This window comes from Staurois parvus, unplaced genomic scaffold (genome assembly GCF_062004578.1).
Source record: "Staurois parvus isolate SC_StPar_1 unplaced genomic scaffold, SC_StPar_1.0 ptg000017l, whole genome shotgun sequence".
Lineage (NCBI taxonomy): Eukaryota > Metazoa > Chordata > Amphibia > Anura > Ranidae > Staurois > Staurois parvus.
The window spans coordinates 15,585,866-15,599,043 of record NW_028317813.1 but is presented as its reverse complement, the minus strand read 5'-3'; the positions used below and the strand labels follow the sequence as shown (position 1 = coordinate 15,599,043).

At 44.1% G+C, this 13,178-nt stretch overlaps 1 protein-coding gene across 1 annotated transcript in view; it reads left to right on the top strand.

The window, feature by feature from the left end:
* Window positions 1–336: 336 nt before the first annotated feature.
* Window positions 337–13,178, top strand: part of STAT2 (signal transducer and activator of transcription 2) — an 88,068-nt gene continuing 75,226 nt past the window's right edge. Inside the window, exon 1 of the mRNA XM_089680311.1 lies at window positions 337–458. The gene's annotated coding sequence lies outside the window, so the exon portion shown is untranslated. The remainder of the gene's footprint in view (window positions 459–13,178) is intronic.

Below are 13,178 nucleotides of genomic sequence, written 5' to 3'. Positions count from 1 at the left end.
AGATAACCCCGCCCCCGTTAAATGAAACGGCCGTTAGTAAACAACACTGACAAGTGCAGCACCGTATCAACGACAGTATGTAAGTTCGCCTGCAACTCTCTCCTCTTCATTACACCTCTAATCCCGCCCACCAAGAAGAAAAAAAATACTAGGACCGCCTAATTCGTGATGTCATACCGGGGAAATGAGCTTGTGAGAGTTCTAGATCCCGCCTTCTGCTGCCAGTCTGCTCTTGCGTGTCCAATCATGTGCCGCCATCACTGCTCAACTGCTGAGAATGGGCGGGTTAGTCACCGCCTTGCTTCGGGAGCCCGCCCACAAATTCCCCTGGCTCTCTGCAGCAGTATGATTGACGTTGGCTGTAGCCAATGAGTACAGAGGTGGTGTGTCTTGTGTTGGTATACGGAACTCTGAGGTTGTGTAGGGTGTGTGCAGAGCAGTCACCTGGACACGGCTCGGTAAGGTGTCATTACTGGCTTCTATGAGTACGGGGTTCCCAGATGACTGGCCGTCGGTGTGGCGTGGCGTGGCTTTATTCATGGGGTGTCTGATGGCTTCATGTCGTCATATGTCAGTCATGCTGGCTTGTGTAATAGTGAACTGTTGTGAACATGGAATGTTGGGGTCATCAGAGGCTGCTAGACGAGTGACAGTGTTGTAATAGTGGATCGGTGCAGCATGTCTGGAGTGTTGTTTACATGGCTGAATAGTTCTATTATAGATCACTAACGATGGGAAACGTTAATAGATGCACGTTTTTAGACTTATTATTAACTATTTGCCCCCACAGGATTTACCCCCCCCCCTTCCTGACCAGTCCATTTTTTGTGATACGGCACTGCATTACTTTAACTGACAATTGCGCAGTCATGCAACTCTGTACTTTTTTTTTTTTTTTTTTTTTTTTCCCCACAAATGGAGCTTTCTATTGGTGGTATTTGATCGCCTCTGCGGTTTTTGCGCTATAAACAAAAAAAGACCGACAATTTTGGAAAAAACATTTTTTACTTTTTCCTATAAAACATATCCAATAAAAAATTATAAAAATGAATTTTCTTCATAAATTTAAGCCAAAATATATTCTGCTACATGGCTTTCCTAAAAAAAAAAAAATCCCAATAAGTGGAACTTTAATTGGTTTACGTGAAAGTCATAGCGTTTACAAATATAGATACTGGAATTTTTATTTATATAACACTCACACACTAGTAATGGCGGTGATCAGTAAATTATTGTGGGACTGTGGCGGGAATTCTGACATTGGGTGGGAACTAACTGCCACTGGCATCCCCAGTGACACTAATGCAGGCCATAGACGGTTCGTTTATCGGCCGATTTTTCATCCGAAAGAATAACCGGCTGTTTTTCGCACTGTTGGTGGGGCAATGGCATTGGCCGATTTTTGCAGTTCCTCCTCATTTCTTTTATCGGTCATGCTGGAAAATTTGTGAAAAACTGCCGATATTCGCAATCATCGGTGGCAACAGAACAACCGATGTTTCATTTTTCGGATGAAAAATCGGCCAGTAAACAAACCGTCTATGGCCTGCATAATATAGTAATCAGTGCTAATAAAAAGCACTGACACTGTACTAATGACACTGGGCAGGGAGGGGTTAACATATGGGGCGATCAAAGGGTTAACTGTGTGCTCTGTGTGTGTTTTACATTGTGTTTTACTATGGAGACATGCTGCTTTGTATTTCTCTGCTGTGCAGAGAAATACAAAGCAGCATGCCCTTGCTGACAGGGGAGAGACCTGTGTTGTTTACACACAGGTGTCTCCCCTGTCAGCTTTACCCGACTATCACTGACTGCTGGCTAGGAATCGCCGACGCAGTGATTGACATCCCTAGCCGCCCCCTACCCGGAAATGCGAATCACTTATATATATATATATACATGATCCTTGCCGCCCTGTAGCATTACTTCTAGTACAGGGCAACGAGCAAGCAGTTAATAAACATTAAAGCGATAATAAAGGAACAGTAGGCACACTACTGAGTGACTGATGTGAATGTAATAAATATATATATATATATATAGCACTTTATAAATTGATGGTGCTAAAAAGTACCTGTAATAAATTAAATATTTACAATGAAAACTTTTCTTTTAATTTTGGAAAAAGGACAGAAGGGTTAGAACCCCAGTTGGCTTTATATTGTTGTCTTTGCCCCATTGGAGAGATTCATCCTCCTTTATGTGTCCTGGCGATTATTGTCACCGAGACCGAAAGCAAGGAATAGTAGGAAATCTTTCTATGGTAACTCCTGTTCTGGTGCTTTATGGTGGTGGCGCATGCTTTGATAAGTGATCAATCTCTTCTGATAGGGATAATCAATATATAGATGACAACCCATTCAATCAATACACAGGGGAAAGATAGTTGGAAGGTACGATCATAAGTTATCAAATGCATTCTCATAATCCAATCGATCAAAATATGAGCACATTTTTGTCCAATGCTGCTGAACAATGTAACACGGTCAATAATTTTCTGCCATGACCAGTTGACTCAGTTTGACCGAATTTTAATCTAAATTGATAAAAAAGGAAGTTATGCCTATTTGATGTTTTGGTCGATTTGGATAATCCAATCAAAGCAAGTAGCGCCACCTTTAGGCTGCATTCACACTTGAGTGTTTTGAAGCTTGAAGCTCCAAAAAAGCTCAAACTTAAAAAATCAATTGTTCTCTATGGTGCCTGTTCACACCTGGTCTTAGGAAGAGGCATCATAGAGAACAATTGATTTTTTAAGTTTGAGCATTTTTAGAGCTTCAAGCTACAAAACAAGTGTGAATGCAGCCTTACAGAGGCTTTTTTCCTTGATGTTATGGCAAAATTTTAAGAACCGAAGGTAATTCTCCCCAAAGAGAACAGCAAAAGCCTCAAAGAATATTAAAGGATCACTTCACCTTTTGGAACATGTTACATGTTCCAGCATCTGCAGCTTCTCTCCCCTCCCTGTGACAGTGGATGAGGGGATATGCTCCCCGCACCCATTGTCACAAATTGAAAACGGTGCAGCTGTGTGAGGCTCCGCCCACAGGGTTCATGTTATTCTTTCAGTTTCCTGTGAATGAATGCCTACAATTACCACCAGCCATTGTGGCTGACAGCTTGTAGTTCTTAATGAACTGCAAGGATGCTGGTGAGCACTCTTAGTCCATTAAAAGGTGTAAAAAATGCAGTGCACAAATGGATAAAATACTAGTACATCAAACAAATAAAGATGATAAATATAGCAAGGCGTTAATAAACGCATCTGAGTTGAGCTGAGGCTCAGTCCAATATGCAAATGAATAGAATAATTTAATTGAAATAAAAACGTGTCACATAATGGTGTAAGGTTGCACTAGGGGGCAACACAGTGTAACAGTGACAGTAAAAGTTCCAAACAGGTGCCGATCCGTGCGTCAGGAGCATGTGGGAAAAAAAGGGGGGTAAATTGCACCAACCAGCGCAAATTATAGCGCTTTTGAGTAATCAAGACCACTCCTGGTCATCATCCATCTAAGGTCAAACGGTACATCTGGAAAAAAACGTCTGCCCACAGCCTCTTCTCCACTCACACTCTCCGGATCAAACAGAAGGTTCCATTCCACTCTTACAATGTTAAGCACTTAAAAGGATCCACCTTGGGGGCTCTGTGTAGCCTGATGCTGGTTGGAGACCTGGTGGGATGGCTCAGAAGGCTTTGATTGACACAGCAGCAGAGGTCCAGCTGGACATCTATAACACTTGGCTGGTTCTCCACAGGGAACAATGGTTTAGGAGGCTTCGCTGTGAGTAAAGAAACAAAGCAGTATACCAGGCGTATAAAATCTTAAAAGGAACGTGAAGTACAAGACCAGTGCGAATCACATCAAGAGGGGAGACTCTCAAAGCTCGAAGGGGGGTCCCTTCTTTCTCAGACCTTGCTATATTTATCATCTTTATTTGTTTGATGTACTAGTATTTTATTCATTTGTGCACGGCATTTTTTTTATATCTTTTATCTAGAGGGTTGGAGGTTTGACCTTTTATGCCAGCTGCCATCTCTAGCGCTCGTTTTACCTCTGTATCGACTCTTAGTCCATTGATCTTCCTTCTCTCAAGTAACTGCCTGCCCAACAGCTGTGCTGGGAGCCTACAGGATTCTGAGATTGCACCCACGGTGAACTTCATCCATGATCCATAGTGGATTGCATTTCAGAGGGCAGTAAAGCAACGGCTTGCAGGTGTTCAGGAGGTGATACTGCTGTATCCTTTTAAGTCGAACTTAACTACCCGCCTGGCCTATAGTAAAATGACGGCCAGGCGAACCTCTCGTCCCTACGCAGGGCCGCGCTGTGACGAGATCTGTCACTGTGTGCCTCGGACACAGCCAATGGCATATCTGTGTACTGGCCCTGTTGCCAGTACCATGTGACCTGCTGTGACCAATGCCACTACTATGTGACCTGCTGTGACCAATCACAGCAGGTCACATGACAGTTGTATACAATGGATGGCTCCCTTTCATGCCATCCATTGTATACAATTGTGTATAGCTGTGAATGGTCACAGTGATCACATGCACAGGCTGGGCCCAGCCCATCTGTGTCATGTGATTAGCCGTGACCAATCACAGCTAATCTCAACAAAAAACCTGAATGAATTGATTTCATTCAGTTAAATGCTTGCTTATAGCAAATACATTCTTTGCTATAAGCAATTAAATTGTGTAAAAAAAAAAAAAAAAAATACTGATCACTTCCCCAAAGTAGTACAATGTTACTATGGTAACATTATACTATGGTTAGTGTAATATGAAAAAAAAATATCTTAAAAGAAAAAGTAATAAGTTGAAAATAAATTTTTTTTTTTTTGTACTATCACCAGCCAGTATCCCTGATCACCGCCACACCAGTTATATGATGACACTATACTGCACTGGTGACAGTATGTCAAAAAAAATTGTGACTTTTTTTATTTAATTTTACGAAAAATTATGACAAAAAAATTACAACTTCAAAAAACTCGCCATGCCTCTTATGAAGTACGTTGGACTGTCTACTTTGTAAAAAGGGGTCATTTGGGGGATATCTGTACTGTTCTGACATTTTTGGGCCTCAAGAAATTAAATTGGCTGTCAGTACTTCAGGATTGATCAATTTTCAGATATACCATATTTGCCGGCGTATAAGGCGACTGGGTGATGATGACCCCCTAATTTTCAGTTAACACATAGGTTTTGGGCTATACTTGCCGTATAGGACTACCCCCCCCCCCTTCTGAGGCAACACCATTTAAAAACCTCAGATTTGAATAAACCTCAGATTTGATTACATATATACTAACTAATCTGTCAGCCCGCTGGATGTGTGGTAACACTATGTACGGTAGATTCGGCTACATACAGTATGTCTTTGTTTTTTATATTTGTGTAAGACGGAAGGGGGAGGAACAAAAGAAAAAACAAAAGAAATGTTGTTTTACTGAGTAAAGATCTATTTGTGAGGAGGCAGGTGGGTGTAGTAAGTGAGAGTCATGCACAGCAATATGGAGCCCTTGTTTTCCGGAGTTACTTTGTATCTGATTTGTGGCATGGGGTGTTTTCATTTCTGTGAACATATCATGCAGAATACAGGAAGTGACTGTGTCATAGAGAGAATGTTGACGCTTCTTTCCTACAACACACATTGATACTCAGAGGCATGGGAGTAGGTCAGTGGTCCTTGCAGGGCCTAGATTTGAAGTATACTTTTCACTTGCCTTTATTTTTCTCTACTGTACATGTTGTGCACACCAAGTGATAACACCGTTTCTAAATATTTACATTGTTTACACTTCCTTTTCTTGAAAAATAATTACAGGTAAAGCAACTGCCTCAGCCCTCATGGATGAACATAACTTGTCCCAGCCCCTCCTGCAGGCACTTTTGCTGGACAGCCTAGTCTACATATCAGGCCTTGTATAGACATCCAGTTAGGGCCAGATCAGTGTATTTCTGCGGTGGGTAGAGCTAGGTGTTTCCGATCAGTCAGTCAGGAAACCAATGACAGGCTAAAATGCTCATTCAGTCGAAGGACACATTGCTGCACATAGTTTACTGCCTTATGCCACCTCTTTAGGCCCTTTTAAAACAGGGAGGATCTGCTCACAGATTCCCTGCTGATCAGAGCGAGATGGGTGACACATCCATTTCCACTCAGTTTCTGCACAGCTGAACATGCTCTGTGGGTGTCCGGGTGTAAACCAATTCCTTTGTCCTTTTACACCCAACTACCTTTGGATCTGATCCACCAAAACGGAAGAGGACAGATTCCCTTCCCTCTTTTGAGTGGTCTGGATCAGAACCAAAGATAGGCGGGTGTCTGTGAGAGTTATCCTAGCTCTGCCATCTCCCTGAATACCCCTTTGTGGAATAACCCCTCTTTGCTACACTTCTACCAGCTTCCTGATCCCATAGCATGGACCAAGCATGGGATCAAAACTGTAGTGGATGTGGTCTCGAATTTGTCTCTACACCCCTTAGACTATTTTATGTCTCATCGCAGTGTCCTCCCTTCTTATACTTTGAGGTACTGGTAATTGTCCTATGCTTTCAGAAGCCAGTTCCCTACTGCTATACTCCGGCTTCAGAGCTCTGAATTGGAAGGAATATTATGTTATGATTGTGCAGAAAAACCTACTTCAATCCTGTATACTCACCTTCTTCGAATGTCCTCCCCTGATTTGTCGCTGCTCCTTCAACATTGGGACCGCTATGTTCCTGGGCTGGACTCTGAGGATGATATATGGGACTTTCCCTTTAACCTCTTCATGCCGAGCGCACGCAAATGTGTGGCCTCTCGGCACCTGGGCCTTGACACCGAGCGGCCGCACATTTGCTTGAAATTAAAAAAACCGTGTTGAGAGTGTGCGCTCCCAGCACACATGTCCGGTACTCACAGAAAGGTCCCGATCTCCTCTTGTGATCGGGACCTTTAGTGATCATGTGACCGCTGTGACAGAGAATCACGGCGGTCACATGACCATAAAACCCTGCCCACCTCCTGGCTTCTGAAACCCTTAAAGGGCCGGGAGGCGCCGGCGCCAAGGGGTTAAAATACTGGTGTCTTTGAGAGACTGCTTCATACAGTTTAAAATTGTTCATAGGGCCTATTCCATACAGACTGCACAAAATGAATCTCACTTCTCCAGAGTGCTGGCGTTGTGGCTGCGCTCTCAGGGACTTTGTACATATTCTTTGGACCTGCCCAGCAATTGCTGCTTTCTGGATTCAGATAATGTCTGTCATTAACCTCATGGTGGATGTTCCGTTGACCCCATCCCCCAGAGTCTGTTTATTGGGTTTGGTGGAGGACCTGGTTCCTAGAGTGACAGGACACTTGTGGGTCTCTTACTGTTCTTTGCCAGAAAAGTCATCACTTTGTGTTGGAAAAAGAAGGTTCCCCGCTTTATGAAAATAGCAAGTTAATGCCATTTTACCCATGTACAAAGATTCTTATCTGCATAGAGGGTGCCCTAAAAAGTATGACAGAGTCTGGGAGAAATGGTTGGCAGAACCCTCAATAGCTACTGTCACCTGACCTCTGCACTATTTGTGCCCCTCCTGGAGCCTAATTTATGGAAGTTTGGGGGGGGGGGGTCTTTGGGTAATGGGGATGACATGTCTATTTGTGCTAAATTGTTGGTTATGAACAGCAGCTGTTGCTTTATTTTTCTTTCTTTCTTCCTTCTTTCTTTTCTTTCTTTCTTTCACCGTACACAGAACATGGAAATGCAATTATTTTGGTAAATATAAACTGCTAAATACCTTTTCTCATCAGAAGTTAGATCGGTCTTGTGGCTTCTATCAGTGTTCAGCCCAGCACTAGCTAAAGCCTGTAGGAGGAGTTTTCTTTCTGCTCTAGGAGGATGCAAAACGCCTGACCTCTGTCTGTCCGGTTCTGATTGGCCCTGTGCTGATCACATGCACTCTCGCAAGAAAAGAAAAACAAAATCTAGCCATACACAGCAAACTGAGCATGTGCAAAATGCCTACGGTTCAGTCTGTCTTATCAGGAGATAAGAGGTGGTTGCTTGAACAAGGGGAGAAACAGAGCAATCAGGATCAAATGGCCTTTTTACACAATGCAGAGAATTAACCCCTTAGGTTGCACAGTGAGTATAACAAGCATGCTTTACTGCATATACAGGCTGATTTTACTCTTGTGGGTTTAGTAACACTTTAGGTGTATTTCTCTTAGAAAATCAATAAAAATAAAAAATAAATAAAAAAAAGCGGGTGTAAACAAACACAAGTCTGTTTATACCGGCCTGTCTATAGAGGTGAATGAACCATCCAATCGGGTCCGCCTGAAAAACTGACAGGTGGATCTGATCGGACCCTCTATGTGAAAGGAATCTCGTGCAGCAAAAATTATTGCTGTGGTAGAAGCCATGCTACTTATTATTACCACTCCTGGACCGCCCGCCTACAGTGTACTGCAGACTGGCGGCTCGAATAGACAAAGTAATGTACTGGTACATCACGGCCTGTTTTCTGGTTATGGCCACGCACCCCACCCCAATAATTCATGGCCATGACCTGCTGATCAGGTGTTGTCCAATCATAGTCCAGAGCTCTGTGACAATCAACACAGGGCTCTGTACAAAGGAGATGTACAAGGATGAGAAACACAGAGCTCGATTAGTAAAAGCAGCACATAATACACATATTACACCTTGATATGCACACTGTTATTATTATACAGGATTTATATAGTTCCAACAGTTTGCTCAGCGCTTTACAATATAACGGGAGACAATACAGTAACAATACAGTTCAATACAAGAGGGATTTGAGGGCCCTGCTCCTTGGAGCTTACAATCTAGGGGGGAGGGGCTAGTGGTAGAAAAGATAGTAACTGTGGGGGATGGACTGGTTGGAAGAGTAGAAGATTCCAGTATTAGCTGAGGGCAGGATAGGCTTCCCTGAAGAGAGAGGTTTTCAGAGATCGCCTAAAAGTGAGCAGAGTAGGCGATAGTCTGAAAATTGGGGTAGAGAGTTCCAGAGGATGGTGGAAGCTCCAGAGAAGTCCTGGATACGAGTACGAGCATAGGAGGAGGAGACAAGGGAGCTAAAGAGTAGGAGGTCTTGCGAGGAGCGGAGAGTATGGTTTGGGTGATATTTAGAGACAAGATCGTTGATGTAATTTGGGGCAGTTATAAATGGCTTTGTACGTTGTTAGTGTTTTGAATTTTATTCGTTGGGCAACGGGAAGCCAGTGGAGGGATTGGCAGAAAGGGGTGGCAGATACAGAACGGTTAGTAAGGTGGATGAGTCTGGCAGCAGCACTCATGATAGACTGAAGAGGGGATAGCCTGCGATGAGGTAGGCCAATGAGGAGGGAGTTACAATAGTCAAGGTGAGATGTAACAAGGGAGTGAATAAGTTGCTTAGTGGTTTCCGAGGTTAGGAACGGCGTATCTTGGAGATGTTGTGGAGGTGAAGTCTACAAGATTTGGACAGTGATTGGATTTGGGGCTGAAAGGACAGATGGGAGTCTAGGATTACACCTAGTACCCTGGCATGAGGGGAGGGACTGATGATTGTGTTATTGATCTTGATTGAGAAGTCAGGGGAGGGGGCATGGGCTGGCGGGAATACTAAGAGTTCAGTTTTGGAAAGATTGAGTTTGAGGAAGAGGAGTGACATCCATGCCGATATGTCACTTAGTAGGTTAGTAATGCGAGTGGAGACTGAGGGGGTGAGGTGAGGAGTAGAAAGATAGATTTGTGTATCATCAGCATAGAGATGGTACTTTAAAGCCATGGGAGTTTATCAAGTGACCAAGGGAGGAGGTGTAGATGGAGAAGAGAAGGGGTCTAAGGACAGAACCTTGAGGTTCCCCTACAGAAAGAGGGAGTGAAGAGGAGGAGGCAGCGTTATAGGTAACACTGAAGGAGTGCTGCGATAGGTAGGAGGAGAACCAGGAGAGAGCAGAGTCTCTGAGGCCAAGAGAGTGGAGTTTTTTTGAGGAGGAGGGGATGGTCAACCATATCAAAAGCCGCAGAGAGGTCAAGTAGTAAGAGTACGGAGTAGTGGCCATTGGTTTTAGCAGTTTGTAGATCATTAGTGAGTTTTAATAGGGCAGTTTCAGTGGAGTGTAGTGAGCAAAAGCCAGACTGTAAAGGGTCAAGAAGGTTGTTGTTGGTGAGGTGGGAGCTCAGGCGATTGTAGACTAAGCGTTCTAGGAGTTTAGAGGTAAATGGCAGCAGGGAGATGGGTCTTAAGTTGTTCAGGTTGGTGGGGTCCAGGGAGGGCTTTTTAAGTATGGGAGTGATGTGCGCATGCTTTAGAGGGGAGGGGAAGGCACCAGTAGAGAGGGAAAGATTGAAGATGTGAGTGAGGGAACATAGGATGGAAGAAGAGGGTGACCATAGTAGTTGTGAGAGGACAGGATCCAGGGGGCAGGTAGTGAGACGGGCTTCTGAGAAAACCTTAGTGACCTCTTCGGTAGTAGCAAGGTCAAAAGAGGAAAGTGTTGAGGGAGGTTTAGTATAAGGTATGCTAAGTGGGATGGATGTCTGTGCAGTGGCGATGCCCCTACGAATTGCATCAATCTTGATTTTGAAATGATTTGCAATCTCGTGAGCAGTGAGTGAGGTACTGGGTGGAGGTGAAGAAAGTAGAGAGTTAAAAGTAGAGAAGAGACGACGCGGACTGGATGAGAAGGTATTAATAAGAGTGACAAAGTAGGCTTGTTTGGCAGCATGAAGGGAGGAATTGTATGTTAAGAAAGCAGATTGAAGCAGTGCAGCGAAGGAAGAGGCCGGTTGCTGGGACAACATGTTTCGCGCGCATGCAAGACTTGACAAAGCGCATGCGCGCGAAACATGTTGTCCCAGCAACCGGCCTCTTCCTTCTAAAGCTGCGGCTCCAGCAAGAGTTCCCCCCCTCTGTCTCTCCACATCGTGGTGACGTCATCCAGGACGCTGGGACGTCGGGTACACGTGGTCGCTGCACTGACAGGCATTCTACTCCACTGCTTCCCTCTGAGCGGACGGGCCGTCCATCTTGAAACCTGGCTTCCTAAAGCCACAGGCTGGTTATTTATTATTGTTTTACCATATGACTTATTAAAGACACACCTCCATACAAGGTGTATTATTTCTATCACAAAACTACACAGCGCCTGGCTCCTGTTCATACAAGGTTGTAACGGTCAGGGCCTGATGCTTCGTATTGTTAGAGGAGCAAGCGAGTCTAATGCGGATGAAAGCGAACTGTTATAGACAGCAGTGGCCAGGTCAGGGCAGGACAGGGGAGAGATTGTCAGAGTTGGTCAGTTGCAGAGTGGAAAGGAGCAGGGTTCAAGTTGTGAAGGTTTCTGTGGGTAATTGTTTGCTGCTTGGAGGGATAGGTGTTTGAAGACGAGGACACTGTGAAGGTGATGAGATTGTGATCAGAGAGAGGAAAGGGGGTGTTTGTGAGGTTGTAGGGAGTGCAAAGATGGGAGAAAACAAGGTCTAATGTATTCCATCAGAGTGAGTGGAGGACTGTATACATTGTGCTAATGCAAAAGATGTTATGTTGAAGAGTTGGGATGTAGCCGGGTTGTTAGCATTAATGGGGATGTTAAAATCTCCGAGAATGATAGCGGGTAGTTCAGAGGAGAGAAAGTAGGGTAGCCAGGCGGAGAAATCATCAAGAAAGCGGGACACCGGTTCAGGAGGCCGATAGATCACTGCAATCCTCAGATAAATGGGGGAAAACAGCTGGATGCAGTGAGTCTCGAAAGAAGAGGATAGAGAGGGAGGGTTAGGGAGGACTTGAAAGGTGCTCAGTGGGGATAGAAGAAAATCAACCCCACCACCTTTCCGACCACTGGGTCTGGGTGAGTGGGTCCAGATGAGGCCTCCATAGGAAAGTGCTTCAGGGGAAGCAGAATCTGCTGCTTGGAGCCAGGTTTCTGTAATTGGTAGTAGATTAAGGGAGTGGGTGACAAAAAGGTCATGGACAGAGGTGAGCTTATTACAGACAGAGTTGGGCATTCCAGAGCGCACATGAAAAAGTAAGGGTGGTGAAATAGTGGAGGACCTGGGTTTGGGGAGATATCCCCAGAGGTTAGGAGAAGAAGAATGGTGAGGAAAGTAACATGTGAGCGGGATGTACACGAGTGCTCATGCCTTCCAGTCCTGGTGTTTGGGTCAGCAGGAGAGTGAAGTATCAGCAGAAGGTGATGAGAGCAGTAGTAGGGAGATGGTAGCAGTGAGCATGAGATGTACATGTTTTGGGGTGGAGCAGAGGGGTAAAGAAGTGAGATTTTGGGAACGCAGGAAAGTAATCTGAAAAGGAGGAGTAGAGCGGACATATTAAATGTTACACGGAGTGGGACTCAGACTTGTAAGAAATGTTTCCCAGGGTGTTTGCTTGCAGTATGTCCAGCATGCAGTAGAGTTTCTTGTTGCATCTTCCTGCTGCTTGAGTTCTCCTGCTTTAGTTCAACTGCTGTGTTTAACTGCTTCTTAGCACTCCATCAATGCAGCACTCGTGCAAAAGCAGCACCCCATCAGTGACTGTGTCCCCCCCATCAGTGGGAGATGGTCAAATGAGCACTCATCTCATAAGGATCACTGATAAGGATAACATGAATGGGGGGGGGGATGTTTCTCAAACAGACCAGACTACAGTCATAAGACGAGTGCAGCTAGAGGTGAGAACTGGTCAACATATACAAAAATATAAATACACTATTTGTTCTGAATTTAACAGGAGTTAATGCGTTGTTCTAGTTAAAAGTGGAGATAGGAGCATTTACCCAGTGAAAGTAGCAGGAGTCAATGCTGTTAATCCCTTGATCGCATTATATTATATCAACCCCTTCCCAGCTAGTGTCATTAGTACAGTTACAGTGTATTATCACTGTATTAATGTCTCTGGTGATGTCAGTGGCAGTTGGTTACTCCCCCCCAGTGTCAGTGTCAGATTGCCCACCGTACTATTGCAGTCATTTGTAAATGCAATAACATTCACATAAACCAATCAATATACAGTTCACTTATTAATTTAATTTTCTTTTTACCAAGGACATGTAGCAGAATACATTTTGGCAAACCTTTATGAAGAAAAATGATTTTTCAAATTTTCTGTATTGGATGCTTTATAGTAGAAAGTACAATTTTATTTTTTCCATTATATTTCAATTACCACCAAAATAAAG